This window comes from Ambystoma mexicanum, chromosome 4q (genome assembly GCF_040938575.1).
Source record: "Ambystoma mexicanum isolate Mex_15411 chromosome 4q, UKY_AmexF1_1, whole genome shotgun sequence".
Classification (NCBI taxonomy): Eukaryota; Metazoa; Chordata; class Amphibia; order Caudata; family Ambystomatidae; genus Ambystoma; species Ambystoma mexicanum.
In genome coordinates, this window is record NC_090928.1 from 1,214,845,278 (window position 1) to 1,214,861,762 (window position 16,485).

The window sequence follows — 16,485 nt, forward strand, 5'->3', positions numbered from 1 at the left end:
TAATAAAATAAAATAAATAAAATAAAAATGCAGCCAGCGACCCCAGAAAGAGAAGCAATGGGGCACTGTCAATGGCACTATTAAAGGTTGGGCTTTGGGTGGACCTTTCTCTTTGGTGGCATTGTCACGCATGTCAGCAGCATCATGTGATTTCTGATGTTATGCATGACTCATTTTCACCATAACCTTTTCTTAGCGCCCTACTTACTCCCTTCCCCCAATACTCATGTTTTAGACTTGGTTGTGTAGTACTGTGCGGACAACCTCTGATGAAAGTTTGCAAATTAAATGAAAAGAAGTACAAAATAAATGAGACAATCCCTCTCCAGCATGACGGAAATTCACTACTGCTTGGAAGCATCACGTGTTGTCCAAGAAGCCAACTATCGGGGGTTGCCAACTGTTACGTTCCGCCCTGCGTCCCGCTACGCGGTGACGCAGGGCGTCCTAATAAAAGCCCCGCCCCCGCGTTCGGGAGGCAGTTCCGGGGCAGACCTGACATCAGCGTGGGTGTATGTCATTTCAGCTCCCGCTGGAGCTGCGCCACAGGCCGCGCGGCCTAGTCGCGTTACGCCAGCCCCCGCGCGCAGGCCGCGGGCCCTCAACTTAACAATGGCGACGAGGAGAGACGAACTCCACGACAGGCTTGGTGCTCTGAAAGCACCATAACGCCACACAGCCATCGCGGCTACATTTTTGGACACCCGGTGGGGGTGCCATCACACACGTGACCCCCCACCCCAAAAAAAAAAAAAAAAAAAAAAAAAAAAAAAAAAAATTTTCTCTACCTCATCCATTCATGCTCTCTGCCACTAAGACCATAGTTCTTCCCTCCGGAAACGGGAGAACCAGGTGGCATCGGACATCCAACACAAGAGAGCAGCATCACGGCGTGTGGGGAGTGCCAGGCCCTGAGTCGTAACACGGTGCCTGGATACGGCGGCACCTCCAAGGTAGGCCCAACGTCGCAGCATTGGTGGCCGTCAGAGGCACCTACGACAACACGGATCAGGTCCACGCCGACATGGCGGCCGGCACATCCACGCCTGGGCCCTCCACGCCGTCCAGAATTGCGGCAAACCTGTCCATGACGCCACCTCCACCTCGAACACAAGGCACTTCGTCGACACTGGTCCAGCCGTTTGACCCTTTCACGGATCCGTCGTCATGCGGACCCAGATGGCAGCTGTGGATCCAGAAGTTCGAGATGGCGATGGAGTGCAAAGAGATCACAGCGCCCAGGAAACTGAAGGCACACCTTCTACTCAGCGTGGGTGACGAGGTACTGCGCATTTTCAATTCCCTGAACGTTGATGATGGCCAGGATGGGTGCCGAAGCGCGAAAGAGTCCCTCACTGATCACTTCCTCCCTCAACTAAACCCAGACTATGAGACGTTTCTCTTCTGCACCACCCTACAGGCAGCGAGGAAACCCTTGATGCGTACCACACCCGCCTGAGAAAGTTAGCCATGTCCTGTGAATTCACGAACGTGGAGAAGGAAATCAGGAGGCAGATCATCAACGGGATTCATTCGGAAAAATTGAGGCGCCTGATACTTAGTGAGAAGGGTATCCCCCTACAGCGGATCCTTGAACTGGGACGTCAGAGGGAACTGGCACACACCAGAGCGGCCAACATGGAGGCTACGCTACACAGGCTGCAACCTGCTCTCAACACGGCTATGGTGGCCCGCATCACCAACAAACAATCCTCGAGAGATGACAACAGTGGTGGATACGGCCAAAACAGGTGGCAACCGCGCATTCCGGGACCCACAGAGTGTGGCTGGTGCGGTGGCCCTCGACATGGCCGTCGCAACTGTCCTGCTCAAGGCACCACATGTGGAGCATGTGGCCGGAAGGACCATTACGCAAAGGTATGCCGATCAACGGACACCCCCATACAGCCCCCGCAGAACCAGCCGGAGAAGGTCGCGACTAAGAAAAAGAAGCAAGCCAGTGCCAGAAGGGTCGCAGTGGCCAGCTCTTCCACGGAGGATGAAGGGGATGATATCTCGGCGATGCTGCAGGCCCCCTCCAAGGACACAGACAGGAAAGGAAGGAAGGTATACCTGGTGTCTGTACTATGCCAAGACCGAGGACCTCGAAGAAAAGCCGCCCGAAGGCGCAAATGCATGGTAACCATCCAAAACCAGTGCATTCTGATGACCATCGACACAGGCGCTTCGGTGAACGTCATGCCTGAAAGCATTTTCCTGACTCTAAGTCCTACACCAGAGCTGAAAAGCACCGACACTCTGTTATATGCATACGGCTGTCGAAAGCCCCTGCCGGTAATTGGCAGGTTCCGCACCACGCTGGAACACGGAAAAAACAGACTATGGTCCAAAGTCTATGTTGTGAAGGCAGGTGTTGAGAGCCTCCTGAGTGGGGACGCAGCGGAGGACTTGGGAGTGGTCCAATTTATCTGCCATGTCAACGAAGAAAAGGAAGTGGAGCAGATGCTGAACCAATACCCTGACTTGCAAGAAGGCATAGGCTGTCTAAAAGGCAAAACCATCAAACTTCATATTGATGAGACAGTGCAGCCGAAAGCCGTCCGGCACCGGAGAACGCCGTTCCACATGAGAGAACAAGTGGAGCAGGAAATCAAGGCACTGGAAGAAGCGGGTATCATTGAGGAGGTCACAGGGCCCACACCGTGGGTCTCTCCAATGGTGGTAACACGGAAGCCCAAGCAGCCTGGAAAGGTACGGATCTGCATAGACATGCGCCTCCCCAACACTGCCATCAAAAGAGAACGCCACATAACCCCAACAATCGACGAGATTGTGGCTGACCTCACAGGGTCGAGTATATTTTCAAAGATTGATCTCAAGGCGGGGTATCATCAACTCAAACTCCACAGAGACTCTCGATACATAACAACGTTCTCTACACATTTGGGGCTGCGGAGATACAAACGCCTAAGTTTCGGAATATCGTCTGCCGCGGAGGTGTTCCAGCAAACCATCCAGGAGGTCATCCGGGGCATCCCTGGTGTCCTCAACGTGAGCGATGATATTCTGATTCACGCCCCCGACAAAGAAACACACGTCAAGAGGCTTCACGCCCTACTGGGCCGACTACAAGAGGTTGGGCTCACAATACACCGGGAAAAGTGTGAGTTCCTCAAATCCGAGATCACTTTTTTCGGATACAAGTTTGGCAGCACAGGCATCTCCCCTGACCCGCAGAAGGTCGCAGACATCCAGGCGGCAAGCCCACCGATGACCCCCACAGAAGTGCGCAGTTTTTTAGGCATGGCCACTTACTGCGGGAGGTTCATCCGAAACCTGGCCACACTATCTGAGCCGCTGCGGGAACTCACGAAGGCCAACGTCAAGTGGGAATGGGGGCCAACATGCCAGGACTCGTTCGAGAGCATCAAGGACTCCCTCTCAGCTGACACCAAGATGGCCTACTACAACACTGAACTGCCCACAGAACTATTCGTAGATGCCAGCCCCGTGGGGCTCCGAGCCATCCTAATGCAAGTCACGAAGGAAGGGGAGAAGAGACCGATTGCATATGCATCGAGAGCCCTCACAGAGACCGAACAAAGGTACTCACACATCGAAAAGGAGGCCATCGCCGTGCTGTGGGGGTGCCGACATTTTCACCTCTACCTATATGGGCGTCACTTCACGACGATCACGGACCACAAGCCCCTACTACCAATCTTCATGGGAACATCAGCACACCCTCCGGCACGAATCACCAAATGGTTACTGCACCTCCAGCAATATGACTTTACTCTCGCCTATCAACCAGGCAGCGGAAACCCAGCGGACTATCTCTCCAGGCATCCGCGAGAGGCCACTCAACAAGAGATCCAAGTAGCGGCAGAGACAGAGGAACATATATGCCAGGTAGTGCGCGCAATGAGGCCCAAGGCGGTGAGCATCGAGGAAATCGAGGCGGAAACGCACCAGGACCCGTGTTGTGACTTAGTGAAAGATACCATCCTTTCCGGTGATTGGAAGACTTTCATGAGACACACACACAACAGAACAGCGGAAGCAAAAGGGTTTTTGTCCGGCATATTCACAGTGCGGCAAGACTTGTCAGTCACGGAAGGTGGACTGTTACTACGGGGAAACCGCATCGTGATCCCTCTCAAACTACAGGACAGGATAGTGGCCCTAGCACATGAAGGACACCAAGGACTGGTAAGGACGAAAGCCCGCATTCGGCACCGAGTATGGTTTCCCCAGATCGAGGAGCGGGTCGAGACACTCGTTGCCACGTGCCTATCCTGTCAGATAACGGGGGCCCCGCCAGACCCGGAACCCATCATATCAGCAGAACGGGGCCGCTCTCGCTGGGAGGCCATCAGCATTGACCTCTGCAAGCTCCGAGAGGGCCTCCACCTGTTGGTGGCCGTCGATGATCACTCTCGATACCCGGAAGTTGAGGTAGTTGAGTCCACAGCAGCTGAAGTGGTCATTCCGGCCCTAGAGAAAATGTTCGCAACCCACGGGCTACCTATCTCAATCAAAAGCGACAATGGGCCGCCGTTCACAGGGGAGGACTTCAAAAAGTATCTCCAGGAACTCAATGTGAAGTATCATCACATCACTCCAAGACACCCCCAGGCAAATGGGGACGTAGAACGATTTATGAGGACTATCAATAAGGTGCTCAGAGTATCTAAGGCTAACGCCAGCCCCTGGAAGGTTGACCTCTTCCGATTCCTCCGAAATTACCGGGTCACGCCTCACAGCACAACCGGCGTTCCGCCAGCGGACCTCATGTTCGGCACCGTTATCAGATCCTCGATCCCGCATCACCCAAGCAGAACTCCGGACACGGTGAACGAGGAACGCACAGAGAGAAGGAGAAGGGATGCCAACGAACACATGAGTGGCAAGCGGAGAGCGAGGCCGTCCCATCATCAAGTGGGTGACCAGGTCATCATGCTACGAAACCCCTCCAAGTCAAAACTTGACACCAGGTACGAGGAACTCCCATGGACCGTCAGCAACCGGCATGGAACCATGGTAACTGTGACACGAGGAAGACGCCAAGTGACGAGGAACGCGTCATGGTTCAAGGCTGTACCACGTACCCTGTGGACCGATAAGGAGGGCCATCGGGAAGGCGAGGACACTCCTCCCAGTGAAGAAGAGCCGGAGGCCATCCCTGAGGAGAATGGAGCGCGGGATGGAGACTGGGAGCCGGTGGATGAACCCGGCCGCGAGGGCCCGAACAGCGAAGACGGGACAGAGCCGGAAGCAAGGGGGAATGACCCCCGCGAAGGACGATACAGACTGAGAACAACGACGAGACCGCCAGCCAAGCTAAGTGACTATGTGTGGTAGCCGGTGCACTGGTGCCATGAACCCCAATGGCAGGGTGGCTGAGTGTTGAAGACTGAAAGTTTGTTGGACTTTGCCGTTGTTTGGCAGTTAGAGTTATGTGTTTTGTTTTGTTTTATAATAAAGGAGGAATGTTACGTTCCGCCCTGCGTCCCGCTACGCGGTGACGCAGGGCGTCCTAATAAAAGCCCCGCCCCCGCGTTCGGGAGGCAGTTCCGGGGCAGACCTGACATCAGCGTGGGTGTATGTCATTTCAGCTCCCGCTGGAGCTGCGCCACAGGCCGCGCGGCCTAGTCGCGTTACGCCAGCCCCCGCGCACAGGCCGCGGGCCCTCAACTTAACACCAACGAGCACTAAGCGCATACAACCATACACACACGTTATCCCCAGGGGATATGTACACGCTTACAACTGAGACGGCAAAAATGCTTAGTCAGCTACAGACACACATTGCAGGCTTAAAATACTCAACTGAAATATTAATAAAATAATAGCAGTTTCGCAAACGCATTCTTATAGAAAACTGTACACGGATCTGTTAGTACTATACACAAAGCAGAAAATTCAATTCAATTATATAGTGAAATATTATCTTTAAAAACAAAATGCACCACTGTTCCGCTGTGTTTCAAATCCCCTGTAACCACCCACAGTTCTGAGAACCTGCCCTGCGACTGGCGAGGCCTCCGTTAATTGTACACAAAATCATTGTCTGTAACAATATTACTGTTCAGCGTGCAGGCCAGTGCTTTATAGCTTTAATGAAACTCCTTAATCTGACGGTAATCGGGTCAGAGTGAGAGCTACAGCTGTGTGCTGCCATTCTTCACTGGCTTTATTGGATTAGTCCGGCTATCTTTGTCTTCCCCCGGGGACACGGCTGTCAGTGAGAATGATGGTTCCTGCTTGGTTTCCTGGGCATCCAGGGCCCATTGTGGGGAAACAGCAGCCTGCACTGGTACCTCTTGACGCTGAGTCAGGTAAGGGAACAAGGGCTGCTGGTGGGTGATTAAGGAAGGTCATCGAAGTGGGGGAGTGTGTGTTTCCTTGTCTTCTCTCTATGGACTGTTAGGGGCACGAGCTGGCCAATGAGCTTGGAAAATGGTGCACTATCCCTACTCAGCCCTTTTCCCATTGCACCTGACAATCCCTGCTTGACCCCGCATGATGTAGACAAGCATTCAAGTGGAGACGTGAGTGGAATAAGCACTAGACCAAGAGACATGCTTACCTAACATTTCTCAAGCACTTACCAAGCAGTGGCATGTTTAAATGCCAGTTCCCAAGCAGCAATCAGCAGTCCTCTTCTAGAAGTAGTTAATTTATTCTCTAAGCATTGAGCGAACTGTTTATAAGATGGTCACTATTTATTTAGCTTGTATAAATTTGTCATGCCTTCTACATGCCTGGGCAGGGCTTAGTAAATGCTTAAACAAGGCACGTTGGAATTATGTTTCTTGCTTAGTCAATTCTCAAGAAATGCTGTAGGCAAGCAAGCGAGAGGCAGTGCCAGGCTTCTCAAAACCCTGCACGCCTACTTCTGGGAGCTTTGATACTGAAATGGATACGTACTCTGCAACTTTAAGAAAAAGGATTTTTCAAGTTCTAAAAATATGACTGATCAGAATGATGACAACAGTTGACCTTTGGTTCGATTACATGATCATCAGAGAAGATGCTTTTGATGAAGAACAAACTTTTTGCTAATATGGTTAAATGAAATCCAAACTCAGCATTAAAAACATGATGCAGTAAAAACGTTGTTATCCGGCATCCTGTTAACTATATCACTCTATGAACTCGTACCTCCATTGCCAGGAATGGTAACAATTACAGTTACAAGAACATGCTGGATCAGAAAGTTTCTTAACCGAAGAAAATTGTGTGAAGAATACGTCAGGTAATATGTAGGCTTGCAGATTTAAGCTAGCCGTGTTTTCTGCAAACCTTTGGACCCAGGATTCCCCCCTGGCCTCGATTATCAGGGCACGGTGACTGCAGCCAAGGTTGAGGGGAGTGGACAAAACAGACCTAAGCAGAGTAAGTCCCAAAAGAGCCCGGTCACAGCCCAGATGGACCCTAACACCTCACTCCAAAGGTGCCATCCCCATAAAGCTCCTAGCAGGCATCACGAAATTCCTGGCGGTCCGGTCCAAGGCGTTCCTCCCAGAGGGGACTCTCACCTGAATCTAGCCTCATTGAAGAGCCCCCATCCATCCTCCAAGCTTTTCTCTCTATAGAACCTGGGTCTTGATGGACATTTATGGTATTCGGTAGAAGAGTGCGTGCTCCCTTGCTCCTGTGGGAAAGGTTTGGACACACCTAGGCAGAGAAGCCAGCTTCAAGGTCTATGGCTAAGGTGCCAGATAGCCTCTGGATACTGGCCTTACTTTGGGTCAGTTGCCGTCTTTGGGTCTTGCCCTTAATGAGAATGTCTCCTCTGACCTAGAGAACCTGCCATGCATCAGTTTACACCCTTATGTTTAATTCAATGCTTTTGTACTGCATTCCAGTGGCTTATTTACCAATTCACTACATACAGGGGTAACACTCATCCTCTCCTCTGCTCCAAAGGCCAACCTGCTATGATCCTCTTGTTGTCTCCCAGCACCCACTCTGCCCACAGCCAGTTGGTGGCCCTGGCATCTCCGGCAGTGGGCTTCCCTTGGCTGGAACCCCCACCAGCTATCAGCCGGTGGAATCCAATTATATTATCTGGTTGTTAGCGTGTGTGTACTTTTATGGGGGGGGGAGCAAGGGTGTTTGCCCCCCCCCCCAACTTTCGTTGCATACCATTTTGTCCCCCTCTGGGCCCCCTTAAATTCAATATCATGCCACCCCCCCCCAAAATAAAATTGTCAGTAAAGTTACTCCACTGGTTATTAACCCCTCAACTCCCTGGCACCCTTGAGCACATCTCAAGGCCAACGTGTCTTTAGAGTATACCTTAAGGTAATATCACCATAACACTAATAACTGCCGCCATGAAAGTTCTGCTAGCCAATAAGGGAAACCCGCATCCCTTATTCTGATTGCATTTTCTTACCACTCCTTTAATGGTAAGGCAGATCAGGTTGTAGAACGAAGGTCTGGCGGCTTGCACAGAGTAGAGCCAATGGTTTGCATTCATTCAACACCTTCCAGCCTTCAGTGTTGCAGAAGTGAGAAGGTACGATTGGTCAAAAGGCAGGTAAAGGGTGAAGCACAAGACCCTCCAGCAGAAACCTAAACTATGTTTCCTCACATAAGAAAGGTCCCATTTGATGACGGCTTCCCGCCGACCTAATGGCCACCAAAAAAGAGAACCTGAGCAGAGAAACCTTGTAAGGGCACGTTCTCTAAAATAGCTTAATTTGTGCTGTTTTTAGGAATGCGCAGGTGCCCTTATCCTCATTTCGGGAGGAGCTGGACAGTGGCGCAAAGATGCTCTCTCCAGCATACGCTAGTGTAAGCAGGGCGCTCCGTACAGTAATGCATGACAAGCTCCCTGCAATCACGTGGCTGCTGGGAGTGCGCTTCACCGAGACGGGGCGTTAAAGGGGGATAACCCGAGCTTCTGGGCATTTTAAAAGCGTATGCCGTTTAAAAATTCGGGATGATATGATATGATATGATAAGTCATTTATAACACGCCTGTACACAAGTGTTACTAGGCGCGATAATGCCCTTTCAGATACTCATAAACGCCCCCTAATTTGTGAAAATGCACAAAAGGCGAGAACGGGCTAAGATGCGCTCCTTCAGAGGCCCTGTGTGAATGGGGCGGCCCCTTCCTTTGGCACAAGTGAGGTGATGCGCAAACACAGCAACACCTCACTAGCACCAAAAAAAGGTTTTGAGAATCTGGCCCTCAGGCTCTATCTGCCTTATTAAGAGTGTGGTGTGAAGGGTAAAACGTGGTGGGAAGGGTTAAATGTGGTGAGAAGGGTAAAACATGGTGGGAAAATGTAAAACGTGATGTAATGGTAAAATGTGGTGGGAATGGTAAAATGTGGTGTATTGGTAAAACGTGGTGGGAAGGGTACAACGTGGTGGGAAGGGTAAAACATTGTGGGAATGGTTAAACGTGGTGGGAAGGGTAAAACAGTGGGAATAGTAAAACGTGGTGTAATGGTAAAATGTGGTGGGAATGGTAAAACGTGGTGTATTGGTAAAACGAGGTGGGAATGGTAAAACGAGGTGGGAAAGGTAAAATGTGGTGGGAAGGGTAAAACCATGGTGAGAATGGTAAAACGTGGTGAGAAGGGTAAAACGTGGTGGGAATGCTAAAATGTGGTGTAATGGTAAAACGTGGTGAGAATGGTAAAACGTGGTGGCAATGGTAAAATGTGTTGGGAAGGGTAAAACGTGGTGGGATGGGTAAAATGTGGTGAGAATGGTAAAACGTGGTGGCAATGGTAAAATGTGTTGGGAAGGGTAAAACGTGGTGGGATGGGTAAAATGTGGTGAGAATGGTAAAACGTGGTGGGATGGGTAAAATGTGGTGAGAATGGTAAAACGTGGTGGGATGGGTAAAATGTGGTGAGAATGGTAAAATGTGCTGGGATGGGTAAAACGTGGTGAGAATGGTAAAACGTGGTGGGAAGGGTAAAATGTGGTGAGAATGGTAAACATGGTGGGAAGGGTAAAACGTGGTGGGAATGGTAAAACATGGTGGTAGTGGTAAAATGCCACATCTTTTTAACATAATGGAGAAACTATCTTTGGGGAAATTGATATGTGTCAGCAAGTTACATGAAAGCGGAGAAAGCACGTATGAGTTTGGGCTTCCTGAGCTATTGATAGAGAAAATAGCCCATTGGATAAGTGAGGTATCCAGTGACAATAGAGAGTACAATGATAGAGAAAGCTATAATAGAGAAACAAAAACAGAGAAATAATCATCGACATTTAAAAAAATAGATATGGGGGTGGGGTAAGGGGTAAAACAGGTGCGAATGGGGGTGGGGTTAGTTTAAGCACATAGAGAAAAAGGGAGTTCCGGGGGGGTCTGGCCCGATCCCCCAAAAAAGTCAATACTTTTTCACTGTTATTGTTTTCGCTGAAAAAGCATTCTCTGTTATGATTACACTAGATTATGACTATGAAAAAGAGAATGCCACACGTGAATTTCCACAGTTACGTGGCCAGCGTAACCCTTGACGTGTGATACTGTAGTTTCCGTTCAGGGAGTTACTTCTATTAATCAAATCAATAAGAAGTTAGGGTTCAATAACACAGATGAGAAAATAGTCAGCGCAAAGATAGTTCTAGCAATACTATGGTTCTGAATTAAAGATGGGATGGGTTTCAGATTGGGATCATACAATGCAGATATATTATGGGTCACTGTTCTTCTGATTAATACTTACAGAATAAGTTATTAAATTGGACCGTCAGTTCTGGTCATGGATTGGATCTGGTCTAGGAAGGACAGCACCTCAGGCGCGGGATTGGATCAGCTAGGCCCGTCGCCGGATTTGCACAGGATCTGCCGTTCTTGGTTCTGGGTATTTCAAACAGCTGGATATCGAGTTCCTCAGGCAAGCCTTGTGGTAGCAAGCCAGAGATTTTCAGGATACTAGTTCAAAAGGCCTTCTCACACCACAGCGCTTGACTGGGTTGCAAGAATGAGTTTGAGGATTTAGGCCTTGCTGAAATCAATAGTCTCTACTGCTTTGCAAGAGTCTTGGCATCTGGATCTGGAAGGATGTTAAAGCTGGATGTAGAATGCTGGATCAGAGTGTTTCGCCGGAATCAGGAAAGTGAGTGAATCAGTGAGTCCCTATGTGTTGTCAGCTGTCTCTATTTATCCTTTCAAATGACATCACAAAATGGGTGTATGGGCCGGCTTAACTAAACTTGCCCCTGTGAGCTGGGATTGGATCAAAACCTCATCTCCGTCTTGCAACTGAATGATTGGATCAAGGCCGGATGATGACACATTTATGGTTTAGCTTTACAGTCCTTAGAAACCTCCCCTCAGCTACTGGTCTCAAAATCGGATTTCACCCTAAATACATATTTCTACATTGGTCATCTTAACACAAATCACACACAACGATTCCATATTTTATGTAGAATCTGCTCGTCAAAATCCAGCAGCTGTGGGATCTTGTTTCACCTTTTTATAGAATGTTGTCCTTTTCACCCTGAATACAATTTCCAAACCTTCTGCAACTTTCCACAAATGTGTGTGTTTACCATGGGAATGTGTAAAGTTTTACAATTTTAGCATTAACACTGTTCACCTAAAACCACATATATTGCCATTCCTGTCCAAAACATGTTACACAGTTCTACCACCTCTTGAAATGTGCAGCCAAAAATTAGACTAACAGATATGTCCTTGGTATATTTTTCACCAGTGTGAATCACAAGTTATGAGTCTTTCAAAATTGTTAATTGTTCATACTTAACTGCAAATGGTCCGCCCCTTTGTCTCTCCTTGCAGTCCCAGAGCATCCCCCTCCCTTGGGGAGTTCCTTGCAGGAGCAGTTTACGACCCCTTTCACGCCTCCATTTCCTGGGCTGAAGCTCTGTCATTGTTCATTCTCTTTCTGTAGACAAATGTCTGGGCTAACCCACAATTATCATCTGCCAGTGAGTTACTGCTGAGAGGAAAACCTGTTTTTCCACTTTCAAAGGGTTGCAGCTCAGCCAGGCCAATTTGTTTTTAATTAAAATACAGCAAAAACCAAACTTGATTGGATTTTTTGATTGGATTTTTTTGCATTTATAGACTGTGCATAATGAACTTAATCATATATTGGCATAGATGATATAGAGTGGGGAGATAGTACGATGAAAGTTAGGATCCCCAAGCAACGGGGATCATCTACCTAAAGAGGAAGGTTATCAGTGCTTATAAAAGAGAAATCATGGTCCTAATCTGTAGCAGCAGCGAATTCCACAGCCTGGGCCCGAAGACAGCAAATCTTCTGTCACCTCGAAATCATTCTAACAGCCGCATTTTGAGCTCTCTGGAGCCGCTGAAGCTGTTTAGAAGGAATGGCTAGCAGTTGACTATTGCAGTAGTCAAGATGGGCACTGGTAAGTGCCCCAACTACCGAGGCATGGTTCATCTTTAGGGATGTAAGGAAGTGCCTGACATAGTAGTCTCAGAACGAAATGGACTGCTTTGGTCTTGGCTCCCATCTGTGCTTCACTGCCAAGATCCTCCTGCCACATGCATCCCAAAATTTGTATCTTTGATACAAATTTCAAGTTTTTTCCCAGCAATGTTGGAACCAGCAATTTCTTGGCAGTTGCCAGTAAATGCTTAGGACCGAACAATATAAGCTCCGTCTTGGCAGCATTAAGCTGTAGGTAGTTGTTTGACATCCAATTGCTCACTTCTACCAGACATTGCTCCAATTTGTTAAGTGCTTCTTGAAGATTAGTAATTTGTACAAATATTTGCGTATCGTCAGCATAGGAATGGAAATCCAGCCCATCGCGTCTGAGAATTTCCATAAGTGGTCGGATATACAAATTAAAGAGCAGTGGAGACAGGGAAGATCCCTGGGGAACTCCACAGCTCAGATGGAGGAGATCCGACAGGAATTCTCCCAGTCTCACATGCTGCCGGCGATTGGTCAAGAAAGACCTAAACCAGTCTAATGCTGCATTGCAGATAGACTCTTGCTATCTCCTGTAGTCGTTCCAAGAGAATATCGTGATTTACTGTATCAAAGGCTGCGGACAAATCCAACATTACCAGGAGTGTGAGATCCCCTTGGTCCGTGGCCTTCAGTAATTCATCTTGTACAACTAGGAGGGCAGTCTCGGTTCCATATTTTGGTCAGAATGCTGACTAAAATTTGTCTAATAATGATTCCTGTTCAATGAACTCCTGAAGCTGATTAGTGACCACCTTCTTGAGAATCTTTGCTGGCCAAGGGAGTCCCGTGATAGGCCGATAGTTTTGTAGCACCTATGCGTCCAATGAAGGTTTTTTCAACAGGGGTGAGACAATAGAAAGCTTTAAGCTTTCTAGAACAATCCCTGACACCAAAGATTTATTAACAAGTTTAGTTATAAACAGGGTTAGCTCAGGTGACAATTTATTGGCTACAGAAGCTGGTAAGGGAGAAAGGGAGTCAATTGTGGGTTTAAGAGACCCAATAAGTGGATGCATCAAACATAACTACATTACTTTCTGAGCTTTAAATCTGTGGGATCACAAACACAACTGAGATCTGTATTCCTTTTAACAGCAATCCTAATATCTCTGCTAATCCGGCAGATTTTTAGTTTAAATCTGACAGCTGTCATTCACAGATAGCCCAGGGTACTGCAAACAGATTTTTACAGGGGCTGTCAGTTTACATGCAATCCAGTTTCCAGTTTCTCTGAAGAAATGTTTTACTCTTTACACTTTAAGACTTTATATATTCGCAATGCTTCATAAGATTATATACATTTGAGCACCAAGCAAGATTTTAATGTTGAGAAGTGTTGTGTATAGGCATTTTGGAGTTTGTAGCAACAAAGCAAATGTGTTTCATTTGCAAAGCGCTGCTTCTCTCTCTGCACTCTGTTTGCTGGTCATGGAGCCCACTTTTGTGTACATTTTGTGCAGTGTGTGCTCTATCCCACCACATATGCACCATGGGTGGCAGGTTGTGCATCCATCTTTTTGTGTGTTGCAGAACACCGTTTTTGTAGGTTTTTGGCGTGCACAAGGGTTTGGCCGCCATTGTTGCTGCTTCTTGCACCATAAGTATCAGAGTGATGCCGCATAGCACAGCCGAGTGGGTCACTACAACCCACAGGAATATGATGGATCAAATAACAGGTTCTAGAAAAATCATCATTTGAGATTTATTCATGAACAAAACTGCAAAGCATGTAAAACCCTGTAGTTAATAAGGGCCTAGAGGATGCTAATACAACTGTTATACAGTATCAGGTAATAATGTCCCTATATATATGGTCGCCGTACATAATGTCGCCGGGAAAAGGTTGTGGCGACATTATATAGGTGACCATATATATAGGGACAGGGGGAGCGGGGGTTGCGGGTGTGTCCCAGCTCCCCTTGAGAAAAAAAAGCACGTTCCATGTAATGATATCTCCGCAAAAACAGCATGCCAACATTTTTGCGGGGACATTATCACATGGAACCTGCCATACTTATTTACCAGATACCATACCAAACACTTATTCTATATCATATCTCATTTGTCATGATTCTTACTCATAGATAATGCAAAAACAGAATGTATGTAATTCATCATGAATGAAATATGTATGAAACCAAACTGAGTGGTGCAATTTAGAATTTCGTTCTCTTGACCTGTGAAATTATTTTTATTTTTATTCTTATTGTATTGTTTAAAGCGTGGACGTAGCTCGAGAGCAGCATAGGGTGCGCCGCACAGAGTGTGGTTAGCCAGCATTTGGGCTGCCATCTTTGAACAGTAGGGTGGTACTCTGAGTTGCGGTCGGTGCGTCGGCATGTGCATCCACTGGAATTAGTCCCTTGTCAGGAGTTGTCGAAAAACCCATGTTTTGAGAGATTTGCAAAATTGGAGAATTGTGGGGGCATTCCGAGCCAAACCCAGGATCGAGTTCCAGAGGGTGGGGCATGACAAAAAAGGATGGTTTGCAGCGCCCATTTTTGCAGACGAGTTGTGATTCTAGCCGGTTTGTTGATTTGCTGCACGAGGAGCGTATCCTCCATATGCGTGGAGCTTAGACGCCATGTACGCTGTGGTGCTACACGTGACTGCTTTGTAGATGGTAGATAGAGTCTTGAGCAGTCTCCTGGCCGGGAGAGGAAGCCAATGCAGTTTGCATAGAATGGGGGTGAATCGGTCAAATTTCAGTGCACCCGTAATAAGAAGTGCTGCAGTGTGGTGGACTGATTTTAGGGGAGCCAAGTGAACAGCTGGTAGCCCCATCCGGGGAGCATTTCCCACATCGACCTACGAGACCACAGGGGCGTGCACTACGTTCCAGAGGTCCTGCAGCAGGATGACGGGTGGAGAGTCTGGGCCAGGCTGTTTGGGCCTTCTGGGCCATGTGTTTCTGGAAGGAAAGGCTGCTATTATTGGCAAAGCCTAAGGAGTTTGCCGAGTTCGAGAGTTGTGGATCAAATCCTTCATGGCGCATATCATTGATCCATTTTTGGACAAGTTGTTGTTTAGTGGGCGGACCAATGAGGACAAATTCAATCTTGGATGGGTTTAGCTTGAGGTAGGCAGTCGAACTCCAGGATTGGATGATAGCTAGGTAATTGCGAAAACAAATGATGCCCTACGTGCTATTTACTCTCATGTACAACTGAGTATCATCCGCGTATTGGTGGATGGCCATATTGGAATCTTTGAAGAGAGGGCCAAAGGCTCCATGTAAAGGTTAAAAATGATGTGTGAGAGTATGGAATCTGGTATCTGCCTGAGAGGTAGGCGGTAAACCAATTCAGGACAGTGCCAGAGAATCCCATCCTGTCAGCAAGGAGAGAGAGGAGGATGCAGTGGTTGGCAGTGTCAAATGCAGCCGAGAGGTCAAGGAGGAGGGGGAGGCATGAGGCGTCCTTATCTATGATTTGGTGGGCATCATCCAGCATCTGGATGGTGGCTATCTCAATGCTACACTCGGGGAGAAACCCTGACTGATAGTCATTTAGGAGGTGAAGATGTTCGATTCTGGCAAGTAGTTGTGTAGCAACTACATTTTCCAAGATTTTGCCAAAAATAGGAGGTTTGCAAAGGGCCGGTAGTTGGGCAGGTCGTCTGCATTTAGGTTTGAGTCTTTCAGAAGAGATCATATCAGACCAGCCTTGAGGATGTCCGGGAATGACCCTTCTGTGAGTGAGGCATTAATGATGCTGAGGAGCGCGTTGAGCACCAGGCCTGCCAATTGTTTAATGGTGGAAGCCGTGAAGATATCGCCAGAGTCAGAAGTAGGTTTGAGGGAGGCAATCATTTTTAGGAGATTCAGGGGAGTGGGAAAGAGGAGAGAATTCAGACCAGAGGGGCAGTGTGCATGCTGGGTAGCAGGGTGCCCCAATGCTGTGAGAGGTGGATTCAATGGTCTCTCAGATTTTGTCTGTTCTTTTGATAAAAAATGTATTGATTCTGTCGCATTTTTCCTGATTTCCTGGTACCTCAGGGTTAGGTGAGGGTTTGGTTAATACTTTACTACTTCAAAGAGGGCTTTCCTCCTGTTAGAGGC

The 16,485-nt window shown here is 48.1% G+C and overlaps 1 long non-coding RNA gene across 1 annotated transcript in view; it reads left to right on the forward strand.

The window, feature by feature from the left end:
- The first annotated feature begins 6,163 nt into the window (after positions 1-6,163).
- Positions 6,164-16,485, forward strand: part of LOC138467167 (uncharacterized) — a 76,104-nt gene continuing 65,782 nt past the window's right edge. Inside the window, exon 1 of the long non-coding RNA XR_011268089.1 lies at positions 6,164-6,302. This is a non-coding gene — a long non-coding RNA (uncharacterized lncRNA). The remainder of the gene's footprint in view (positions 6,303-16,485) is intronic.